The sequence below is a fragment of the Puma concolor genome, chromosome D3, assembly GCF_028749965.1.
Source record: "Puma concolor isolate L17-30 chromosome D3, mPumCon1.1.hap2, whole genome shotgun sequence".
In the NCBI taxonomy this organism is placed as follows: Eukaryota; Metazoa; Chordata; class Mammalia; order Carnivora; family Felidae; genus Puma; species Puma concolor.
In genome coordinates, this window is record NC_141678.1 from 13,917,342 (window position 1) to 13,928,260 (window position 10,919).

The following is a 10,919-nucleotide window of genomic DNA, read 5'->3' on the forward strand; positions in this document are numbered from 1 at the left end:
CGAAGCAGAACTGAAAAGCTCTCTGCAATTGGTTAGCTCAGTGCTCTCATTTTCCCAGGACAGGAAGCTCAGAGAGGTCAAGGTCATGCAGCAAGGACAACCCTGGCTGGGCCCAGAAGAGGCCCTGAGACTCAGAGGAGGGTGAGGGGAGGGCTGGTCCCCAGGCCATTTATGTCAGGGTCTCCTGCATTCTTGTACAGACATGCAGGCTCCTGGGACCTACAGGGCTGATTTTTATGTACTCTCAAATTTGGGAGCCTCTGCTGCAGAGCTTGGGGTGGGGTTGGAGATATGGTTCAAATCTTGTTTTCGGCCTCAGGCCACGACTAGCCTGGGGAATCGTTGGTCCCCATCTGTGAAATGGGTACCTGAGACTTCACATGAAGTGCTCACAGCATGCTGGTGCATGGAGGGTGCTCAGCCTCGGGCCGGTCTCTGGGCCAGCTCGGGGCCAACCAGCTGCCTGTCGTGGCTGCCTCTAGGTGGGGGTTGGCAGAGGGCAGGCTCCCTGCACCAGCTGGCACGTGTGCACTGGGGGGAGTGTGCAGAGGGAAGAAGCTGTGTGCAGCTTGTGATGAGGAGGACGCTGGGGCTCATCCCCTGGGGCCAGGCTAAGCCCCACAGAAGGAGGGAGTAAGATAGGAAGGGCCAAAGAGGCCATGCCTCCTGGATTTTGTCAAGCCTGGGCCCCAAGCCCAGACACCAAATGTCACAGGGTGAAGAGAGGGCCTGTGGATTTCCGGGGAGAGGGAGGCTGGTGCAGACAGCAACGAATCGAGCACTGCGGTGGGTCCCCGTGGGCTTGCGGGTCAACAGGAACGGAGTGTGCGTGTTGGGAAGGGTCCCGGGAGCCGGGGCATCCAGAAGGAGGCATCCCTCCCTGGGAACCTCAGTCAGGCCAGGGCATGATTCAAGGGCACAAGGGAGACAGCCCTTGATGGGCTCAGATCCTGCAGTGTGCACTTGAGGGCTGATGAACCAGCACCTCCCCCCCCACCCCGCGCCCCGCAGAGATGAGTGGTGAGGCCTGGCGGTTGGCTTACAGCAAAGGCCCCCTTGCCTCTGTCTCTGCCCACAAAGCACAGTAGAATGGGGCACGTTTTCATGCCACTCATGCTGAGTGTTTATTTCCTGTTCAGGGAGGGGCAGCCAGAAGACTTACTGCTTCGGATTGACTTCTTCTTGACATTCAGAAGCCGAGAACAGAGTTTTCTGGAGACGCTTATCTATATGTGAGCAGCAACACGGGACCGAAGTCTCTTTCGGGAGGACTCTGCAAGGGCAGGGCAGCCCTGTGTGTAGGGGATCAGGGGTGGGGCCAAGAGTCCGGATGCAGAACGAACCAGAACCGTGTTCTCCAACCGGGCGACACGTTTGAATCACCTGGGGGAGCATTTCAAGACCCTAATGCCCAGGCCACACCCCCGGCCCCAATTAAATCAGGCTGGGGTGGGGGAGGGCAGTATTTTAACCTCCCAGATGATTCCAATACAAAGGAGAGTTTGAGAAACGCTGTCTCCACCCCAAGCTGCAAGTTAGGCTCGCCTGGGGCGCTCCTAAAGCAAACAAGGGCAGGCTGCGTCCTGGGCGCGCAAGGAATCAGAAACTCTGGGGGTGGGGGCTCCGGGGTTGGTGGCTTTGAAGAGGCCGCCAGGGTGGAGAGTCACAAATCGCGTCAACGTGGCGGTGGCATTCCTCCGCCACCCAGTAGCACGGGTGCACACGTCTCAGTATTCTCTTGGTGAGTTCTGGTAGTGTGACCTTGGACCAGCTGCTCGCCAGCTGTGCTGAAAGATGTGGCTCATTAACCCCGTGTCCCAGAGACTCCAGTGGCCTATCAGCCTCGAGGGCGCGTGGCCAGGGCACCAGGGACGCCCCACAGGTGGCCTCCTGTCTTTCCACTCAGGGTACATGTGGGTCCTCGGGCGGTGGGGACAATCCTGGTAAAGGGAGCGTGAGTAATCTGGGGGAGGCTGTCAGTGCGACCTTGGGTAAGTAGCTTCTCTTCTCTGGCTTCAGTGTGTCCTTTGCTAAAAAAAAAAAAATGAAGAAGAAGAAGAAAGAAACGAAAGAAAGAAAATCTGCCTTTATCCTTCCTTGAAGGCAAAATGCGTAGCTGAAGGCTTTGGGCTCTCTGAAAGTCAGGTGTCACGAGTTTTAAAGATGATTTGTCGGGGCACCCGGGTGGCTCGGTCGGTTAAGTGTCATAACTAACTCTTGATTTCGGCTCAGGTCGTGATCTCACGGTTTGAATTTGAGCCCTGCATCCGGCTCTGTGCTGATGGTGGGAACCTGCTGGGGATTCTCTCTCCCTCTCTCTCTGTCCCTCCCCCATTTGTGTCGTGTGTGTGTGTGTGTGTGTGTGTGTGTGTGTGTGTGTCAAAAATAAATGAATAAACTTAAAACAATTCATATTAAACAAAAAAAGATGATTTCTGTAGCCCCAACTGAATGTTTGAAGGCAGAACCACACCGGTGAAAGGGGGAAATTGAGGTTTGGGGGCTAGATTGTGTGGAGCCAGGGTGCAAGGTCAGAATCCTCACATGCAGCCCCAATAGCCTGGAAGATCCCCCAGGGGCCATCAAGTATGGTGCGCAGAGCTTTGCGGATAACGAATCAACTCAAACGGGCAGAGCCTGAAAACAGCAAGACATCATTTGAAACAGTGTTTTGAGTTTTGTTTAAACTGTTCCCTCCTCCTTTCTCTCCCCCTAGCCCTCCCAACTCCTTGGAAGCCTCCAGTAGGAGCTCACAGCTCCTGGCGGGGGCGGGCACCACAATTTAGCCTTGGGAGGACTTCATCTCTGTACTCTAGCCCCAGAATTTATTTTGACTTCAGAAAAAGTCAGGGGTCACCCTGCTGGCGCTCTGAGCAAGTTCCAAACTCAGTGTGCATTGAGAAGTGTCTGGTGTGCTGGGCAGGGGTGGGGGACCAGGGTCTGCTCCTGTTAGAAGCCCCCCCACTGAGGGATGGAGAGGCAGGGGTGAGCAGGATGAAGGCACCTATGTTCCAAATCCCAGGACCTGCCCTGTGCCCTCCCTGCTGACTTCTGCTCCAACAGCAGGATGGTCAAACAGCAGGATGGTGAGGAAGGGGAGAAGTGACACATTAGGAACCCGCAGACTGGGGCGCCTGGGTGGCTCAGTGGGTTAAGTGTGTGACTTTGGCTCAGGACATGATCTCACGGTTTGTGGGTTCGAGCCCCGCGTGGGGCTCTGTGCTGACAGCTCGGAGCCTGGAGCCTGCTTCCGATTCTGTGTCTCCCTCTCTCTCTGCCCCTCCCCCACTCATTCCCTCTGTCTCTCTCTCTCTCTCTCTCTCTCTCTCTCTCTCTCTAATAAATAAACATTAAAAATTTTAAAAAAAGGAAAGGAACTCGCAGACCGATGGAAACCCCGCTTGTCCCGGGATCACCAGACCCCTTCCTGTACCTTCGTCAGGCCGTCTCTGGAGGGACGGTGGAGCCCTCCTGGGCAGATGTTGCAAAGCTGGAGGAAACCACGGCCCCGCCCCCAAGCTGCTGCTGTGCTCTGATGTCACCAGAAAGCCTCTCCCGTCAGCTATTCTTAGTCTGGAGAACACACCTCCGCCTGTTAGAAGTTTCTAGACTTCAGGCTCTTTATAAATAACTTAGAAACTTGTAGTGTGCCACCAGCTTAAGCACTTGCTTCTTTTATGCAGGATGTTCAGAGAATCTGGAAGCTGGGGCACCTGCTCCCTCCCCGGCGAACCTTGTAAATACTGTTCCTCTACCCGGAAGGCTGGCTTCCACTTCCATGCAGCCCTCCTGGAACCAGACCTCATCAGTACCAGCAGCTACCCAGGGAGTGGGTCGTGTACGGTGCTGGGCGCTAAGTAAGCGCTGAGGGATGTCGGAGGCAGTTCTGGTCGGGCGGAGGACCCGGGTTCAAATCCGGACCCCGCCCCTCACAGGTCAGGTGATCTCGAGAAGCCACTTTGCTGCTCTTTTGCCTCCGTGTCTGCATCTGTGAAACCAGGACACGGGCTGTTGTGCAGGCGACAGGAACCAAAACACGGCACACACACACAGGGCGCTTGGAGTGGCACAGGGGAGCTCTCTGAGGGCCCGTGTTGCTCCTGGGGTGAACGAGAAAGTGCTTTTGGAGGAGGGACTGTTCTCTCTGTTCACCCACAGGAAACAGAGACCCCGGCCTGCAGGTTAAACGACTTGCCCACACTTGCTCAATTAGTATCAGAAGTCGAATTTGAACCTGGGTCTCTGCCGCCAGAAGCACACAATTATGAAGTGCTGTTGCCCCCTAGGGCATGAGGAGGAATCAGAACCAAGTCTAGGGTGTGGGGGTGGGGTGGGGGGACTCCCCATCTCTCCGAACCTGAGGGAGCCATCCCTCTCCACCGTCTGTTTCTTTTCCCTTGAGACCTTGGGCAACTCAGTGCCCCTCGCTGAGCCTCAGTTTCTCCATCTATAGACTGGGTTTATAATAATAGCATCCACTCTGCAGAGGAACATGAGGACTTTGAAAGGGGGGGGCGCCCTCTTCAGCGTCCTGGATAGAGCAGACACCCCCCACCCCCACCCTCCCGCAAGACCAACTGACCTCCAAGATGCGCCAAGGTTGGAACGTTCCCATCTTCCTCCACACGTCCCTAGAGCCCTGGGCACCGATCCCGGGCGACTTGCATCGGTCGATTGTGTGCGTAAATATCTCCCTCGATGGACACCAAGGTTCTGCCGTTGTCCTCGCCAGGGAGCAGGTGCCCAGGAGGATCGGAGCAAGGCTGCTTCCCCAGCTGCCTCCCCTCACCACCCCCCTCCCTCCCCGGGGCATTACGTACTAGCTCACTTTGCGTGGTGAAACACCATCTGGAGACTTTAGGCGTTTCCCACATTTTTCCATGTTTGTGATTGAGCACCGCACGGGGTAGAATTCACGGCAAAGGCCAGTGCCTCTTGCTGGCGGCAGGAGGGAGTCGGGCATAGAGCAGAGTGACAGCACCCAAGGGGAGGGGAGCAGCCCCTTCCCCAGCCCCCTCCAGGCTGGCCGGCTCACTGAGCCCTTGCTCTGCGCATTCGAGGCTTACCAGTCCCCTGCTACCACCAGACGATGGAAGAGGGGGGCTCAGCAGGGATGAAGGCTGCTCACGAGGTGTGGGCCACGAAACAGTGTGGCCAGCTGCTGTTTCACTTATCAGACTCGAATGAGTTCCCCTCACCTCTCGAGCTTTGCTTCTCTTGGAGGCTCATTCTCCAAAGACTGGTTGTCAGTTCTCCTTTCTGGAAAATCCTTCTCTGCTGTCCCTGACTCCCACCACGCACTTCCTTCTCTGGAAATCTACAGGAGTAAGAGCCAGGAGGAGCCTGGGGTGCGCAATCATCAGGGCCCCAGGGTGCAGCATCAGCAGGGTGCGATGAAAGTTCTCAGCAGGAGTCGTGACCCTGGCAGGTGCGAAGAATTCAGTGCAGGAGGAAGCCGTGCCGACGGCACAGTTCGGCAGCTCTGAAGAAAAAACGGGGGCTGGAGAATCAGGGTGGGGGGGGTCAATTAGGGTATCTGCCATCGGACCCAGGGAATCTAGGCTTTGAGACCACAGCCCCACAGGGAGAGTGAAGGGGACCCAGAATCTTCCATTGGCATAGTGACTACAATTAAGATTCGGCTGAGGTCCCTGGAAAAATCAATTCCTTCCTCCTGGCCAAAGAGCAGTTTGCAGACTTCTGTACTTCCCGGGAGCATCAGCTTGCTTGGGATTGCACGGCGCTTTTCTTAGGACTTTACTCCCCAGACGGGTTGTACTATTTAGTACGGAGATGAAAAACTAAAGCAAAGCCATAGTTCTTGGTCTTTATTTTCATCCTATCTTATAATGGAAAGCAACCTATGTATATTTTGTATTTTCAGTGCTTAACACATGGAAGAGAATTTGGCATCCTCAAACAGGAAGGCTTTGTGGTTCCCATTTTAAAGGTACAGAGTCGTCGGTATGGCCAGACCTTTCCTAAATGTGGCGAAATACACATGGACACAAAACTGACCTTCTTAACCACTTTTTTTTTAATTTTTTTTTAACGTTTATTTATTTATTTTTTTTTTTTTTAATTTTTTTTTTCAACGTTTTTTATTTATTTTTGGGACAGAGAGAGACAGAGCATGAACGGGGGAGGGGCAGAGAGAGAGGGAGACACAGAATCGGAAACAGGCTCCAGGCTCCGAGCCATCAGCCCAGAGCCTGATGCGGGGCTCGAACTCACGGACCGCGAGATCGTGACCTGGCTGAAGTCGGACGCTTAACCGACTGCGCCACCCAGGCGCCCCTAACGTTTATTTATTTTTGAGACAGAGAGAGACAGAGCATGAACGGGGGAGGGTCAGAGAGAGGGAGACACAGAATCTGAAACAGGTTCCAGGCTCTGAGCCGTCAGCACAGAGCGCGACGCGGGGCTCGAACTCACGGACCGCAACATCATGACCTGAGCCGAAGTCGGCCGCCCAACCGACTGAGCCACCCAGGCACCCCCTTAACCACTTTTAAGCGCATGTTTCGGTGGCGTGAAGCACATTCACATTGTATCGGGCAGATTTTTAATTTGAAAGTTGTAAGTTTGCAGAGAGGATGTTACTGTTGAAGAGAACGGAGATTTGCCACATTCAAAAGTTCAACTTAGTGGATGTATAAGAATTCATGAGGGCCATCTGGGTGGCTAAGTCAGTTGAGCATCTGACTCTTGGTTCCAGCTCAGGTCATGATCTCGGGGTCATGGGATTGAGCCCTGCTTGGGATTTGCTCTCTCTCCCTCTGCCCCTCTCCCCGACTTGTGCTCTATTTCTCTCTCTAAAATTAAAAAAAAAAAAAAATTTTTTTAATTCATGAAGTACTTGGAAAGGTTTTGAAAAGTGCTTAAGACGAAATCAAATATATTAAATTCATGAGTGCACTTAAAGTATTTAAGGGGAATTAAATTTTTTTTAAAAGAAGTGATTGTAAAATGCAGTCAATTTTATAAACAAAATGGATTCATAAATTCAACACAAAATCTTAGGGAAGAACTGTGTTTTGAATTTGTGTTTGTAAGAAATAGAATATTAATTGGAAAAAAACAACACAGAGGTCCTGAATCCCCTTTCACAAAAGGCTTTCAAGACAGCAAGTTGACAAAGTGCTTCGCAGCCTTCAAACCATTTGTGCATAAGAGCTCACTGTTCAGCAGTTCCCAAACTTGAGTGTGCATCACAAGCCCTTGGGGGGCGGCTTGTTCGCAAACAGATCTTGGGCTCCAGCCCCAGAGTTCCTGATCCAGTGCGTCTGGTGCCCAAGAGCCCGTGTTTCGTTTCTTTTTTCTCTTCTCTTCTCTTTTTTTTCAAGATTTTATTTTTAAGCAATCTCTACACCCAGCGTGGGGCTCAAACTCACAACCCTGAGATCAAGAGTTGCACACTCTTCTGAATGAGCCAGCCAGGCACCCCAGAGCCTGTATTTCTAACAAGTTCCCAGGAGATGCTGATGTAGCTGGCCCAGGGACCAGACTTTGAAACCCAGGGTGCTAGGTCCACACAACGTACCCAGAGAGGCCAGGTGGTGGTTTTGTTTTGTTTTGTTTTGAAGTAAGCTCGAAGCCCATCACGGGGCTTGAACTCATGATCGTGAGATCAAGTCGCGTGCTCTACGGACTGAGCCAGCCAGGCGCCCCCCATTTACTATGAACGATCAAGGGCTGGCTATGAGGGCAATACTTACGTACTGCTCACAAGTGGCTACGCCCGAAGCCCCTGGTCTCAGGGTCTTTCTCCAGGAAGGTGAGGGAGGTGACGGTGCCTAGTGACCGAAGACAGTGAGGCCACCTTATCTGCGCTGTTCCCCCAGCCTCGGCTTGCGGGGACGTGGGATTCCTTCCTGTCCGCGGAATGCCTAGCGAACTAGCGAACGCAAAGGCAGAGCAGAGATGCTGGCCTGGTGGGAAGCGTCAGCCCCAGGGCAGGACGGGGGGGCTGAGCAGACCAGCCGCACACAGGGGCGGCTGAGGAGCCAGGGACACGGGGCCTGAGTGGCCACCTGGCCGAGTGCCTGCCGCGGAGAACCCCGGGAGACCTAACCACCAACTCATCGTCCGAGGAAAGAGTCCCTTTGAAGGTCGCCTGGTGACTTTTCAAATGTGGGCTGTCAGATTAGGGACTCCTGCTCTTGGGGTGCGGCCGCCGTCCCGATGAGGAGGTGGACATTCCCACGCCTGCTCCAGTTCCCTCAGAAGAGAGGCCTGGAGTTTTCTTCCCTGGCTGTTCTTGTGGGAGGATGTTCTGCCACCTCCCCCATGGCTCGCGCCATACTTTGTTCAGCTAGTTCTTGGATCGAAACGCAGAGGGATTACGTGAGTTGGGCTTCTCTAAGACTGACATGAGGAGACAGATGGCTCTCCCCAGCTGGGGCTCCTCAGGCCCCTGTCTCCCTGGTATCTACAGGGAACTTCTCCTCAGGGATTCTGCACATTTGGTTGGAAAGTGAACAGAGAGACATTCAAGACTGTGTAGCCACAGTAGGAGGAAACATATTAAGCTGCCTTCTCTTTGTACCAATGAGCATTTATTTATATAATAAGAATGATGCGTTATTTCGGTTATTTAGGACCTGTTAAGGCTCTAAGTAAAGAATACTTGTTTGGTGTAAACATCACAGACAGATATTATCTCTCTTATGAAGAAGCTGGAGATGAGCATTTCCAGGGTTGGTACAGAAGCTGAGCAAAGTTGGGGCCCCGGGCTGGCATTTCTGCAATCCTTTGGGCTCTCCCCTCATGGCTGTAATGTGGCTGCAGCAGCTCCAGACATCACATCCTCTCAAAATATAGGTATTCGGATCAGGATGGGAGGAGAGGCAGAAAGGAAAGTCTTCTCCTCTCATCAGGGAGTGAAATCTTACCAATATCTCTGTGCAGATGCATTGTGTGTCAGGCTGAGTCCCACACCCTCTCCCAGACCAATCGCTGGCCAACTGGGTTAACCATACTTGGCTTTCACCGCTTGTAGGTAGTTCATATCTAACTGGGGGAGCTAGGTACATTGCTGCCAGAACAAAGTTTGGGTTCTTTTTGTAAGAATGAAGAACTAGCTATCGAACAGCAACCAAGATGGAGTAAGCTGTCCCTGGGGTCCTGCTAGAACCCTGGCTTCATGTGACGTACTTTTCACCAACTGCCAACTATCTCCTGAGTGCCTCGTACCCCCTTGGCATTGTGCTAAGCACATGAAGATAATCTGGGGACAGAAGGGACTAGAGGCGGTCCCACTGACTAAGCATGCATTATTGCAGGTGTCGACAAAGCATGGCTGACCCCTGGTTTTGCAAATAAAGTTTTATTGGAACACGGCCATGCCCGTTTGTTTAGGTCTCTGGCTGTTTCCCTCGGTACCACAGCAGAGCTGAGCAGTTGCAACAGAGACCATCACGCCTGCAAAGCCTGTATTATTTACTATCCGGCCCTTCCTTTACAGAAGACATTTGTCAATCTGGGCCTCGCTGTGCTACCCGTCATTACTGACAATTCGGAGGACTGCCTGCCCTCTGGGAAGATGACACACGCAAAAGGAGAACACAATAGACGTGACCCATCACTCGAGTCTATGTGTCTGGAAAGGTGTGGGGGCATCTCATGGAATGGATGGCTTCTTCCTTTTTCCTTCTCAAAGGATTTTTTCAGGGTGGCTCCGTGGGTTGAGCGTCCGACTTTGGCTCAGGTCATGATCTCACAGTTTGCGGGTTCGAGCCCCGCGTCGGGTTCTGTGCTGACAGCCCAGGTGTGTTCCAAATCCACGCAAACAGACACAGCAATGAGCGGCCAAAGCCTCGCAGTAGGGCCTCCTGAACCCCATGTGTCACTGGGGCACCAAGGGGTGGCAGTGTCTTCATCTAAAATGAAATGAGGATACGGGGGGCCCCCAGGTGGCTCAGTCGGTGAAGCGTCCGACTTCGACTCAGGTCATGATCTCACTGTTCCCAGGTTCGAGCCACCTGTCGGGCTCTGTGCTGGCAGCTCGGAGCCCAGTGCCTGCTTCGGATTCTGCGTCTCCCTCTCTCTCTGCCCCTCCTCTGCTCGCACTCTCTCTCCTTCAAAAATAAATAAGAATATTAAGATGAATTTTTTTAATGAAATGAGGACAGAGAGATGGCACACCCAGGCAAGCGGGTGGCCCCGCAGAGGCATCCGGAAGCAGATCGCGGGGAGAAGTTACGGTCAGGAGGTGGAATGGGGCCCGACGAAGTCCTCCCGGCCTTCGATCTGTGAGGCTCCGCCAGAGAAATGACAGAAGGAGTTAAAAACAAGCTGGGAACAGATCTGGTTTTCTTCTGAGTCACCCAGGGAGGGAAAATGGAAAATTCCCAGTCTCCCTCTCTCTCCTTCCCAAATGGGAACACGGGTTCCCGGGAGGGGACGGCGTAGCCTGGGGTGTGAGACCAGCTGGCAGGACACCGGGGCCATCTTGTGTGGTGGCTCGCTCCTTTCTGGCTCTCTGGGTGCTCCCTGCTCAGCACAGTCTTCCCTTGCCAGGTCGCGGGGTGCCAGGAGCCTAATGAGATGGTAAGGTTAGTGCTGCTGATGGTTTTGGGCCGCTGCCTGATGGGGGTGACTCATGCCGAATGTACCTTGCCTGGACAGTGACGTAGCAGAGTCCATCACGGCCAGAGGAAACTATAAAGCCGGTGCCCCAGATCTCCTGGCCTGCCCTCACCACGGAACCATCTGTTTGTCTCTGTCACCACGTGCACAACACTGCTAGGAGACCTCTGCCCCCCTGCTCTGTGGCTTACCTGGGGATGGCGGCTCCACATGTCACAACCTGAGCCCCTGAGACCCGGAATCAGCCCCTCTGTTGTGCAGGGGTACGTCCACCCCCAGCCCCCAGAGGAGGCTGAAACCAGGCTGGATGGTAAACAACACCCCGACAG

General features: G+C 53.6%; 1 long non-coding RNA gene across 1 annotated transcript; it reads right to left on the minus strand.

Annotated features, from left to right (window-relative positions):
- Positions 1-1,095: 1,095 nt before the first annotated feature.
- LOC147575320 (uncharacterized) lies at positions 1,096-4,779 on the minus strand. Its single transcript, XR_015242257.1, has 3 exons — positions 4,583-4,779; positions 3,383-3,988; positions 1,096-2,025 (listed from the first exon to the last, which is right to left on the minus strand). It is a non-coding gene; the product is annotated as an uncharacterized LOC147575320 (long non-coding RNA).
- Between the last annotated feature and the right edge of the window lie 6,140 nt (positions 4,780-10,919).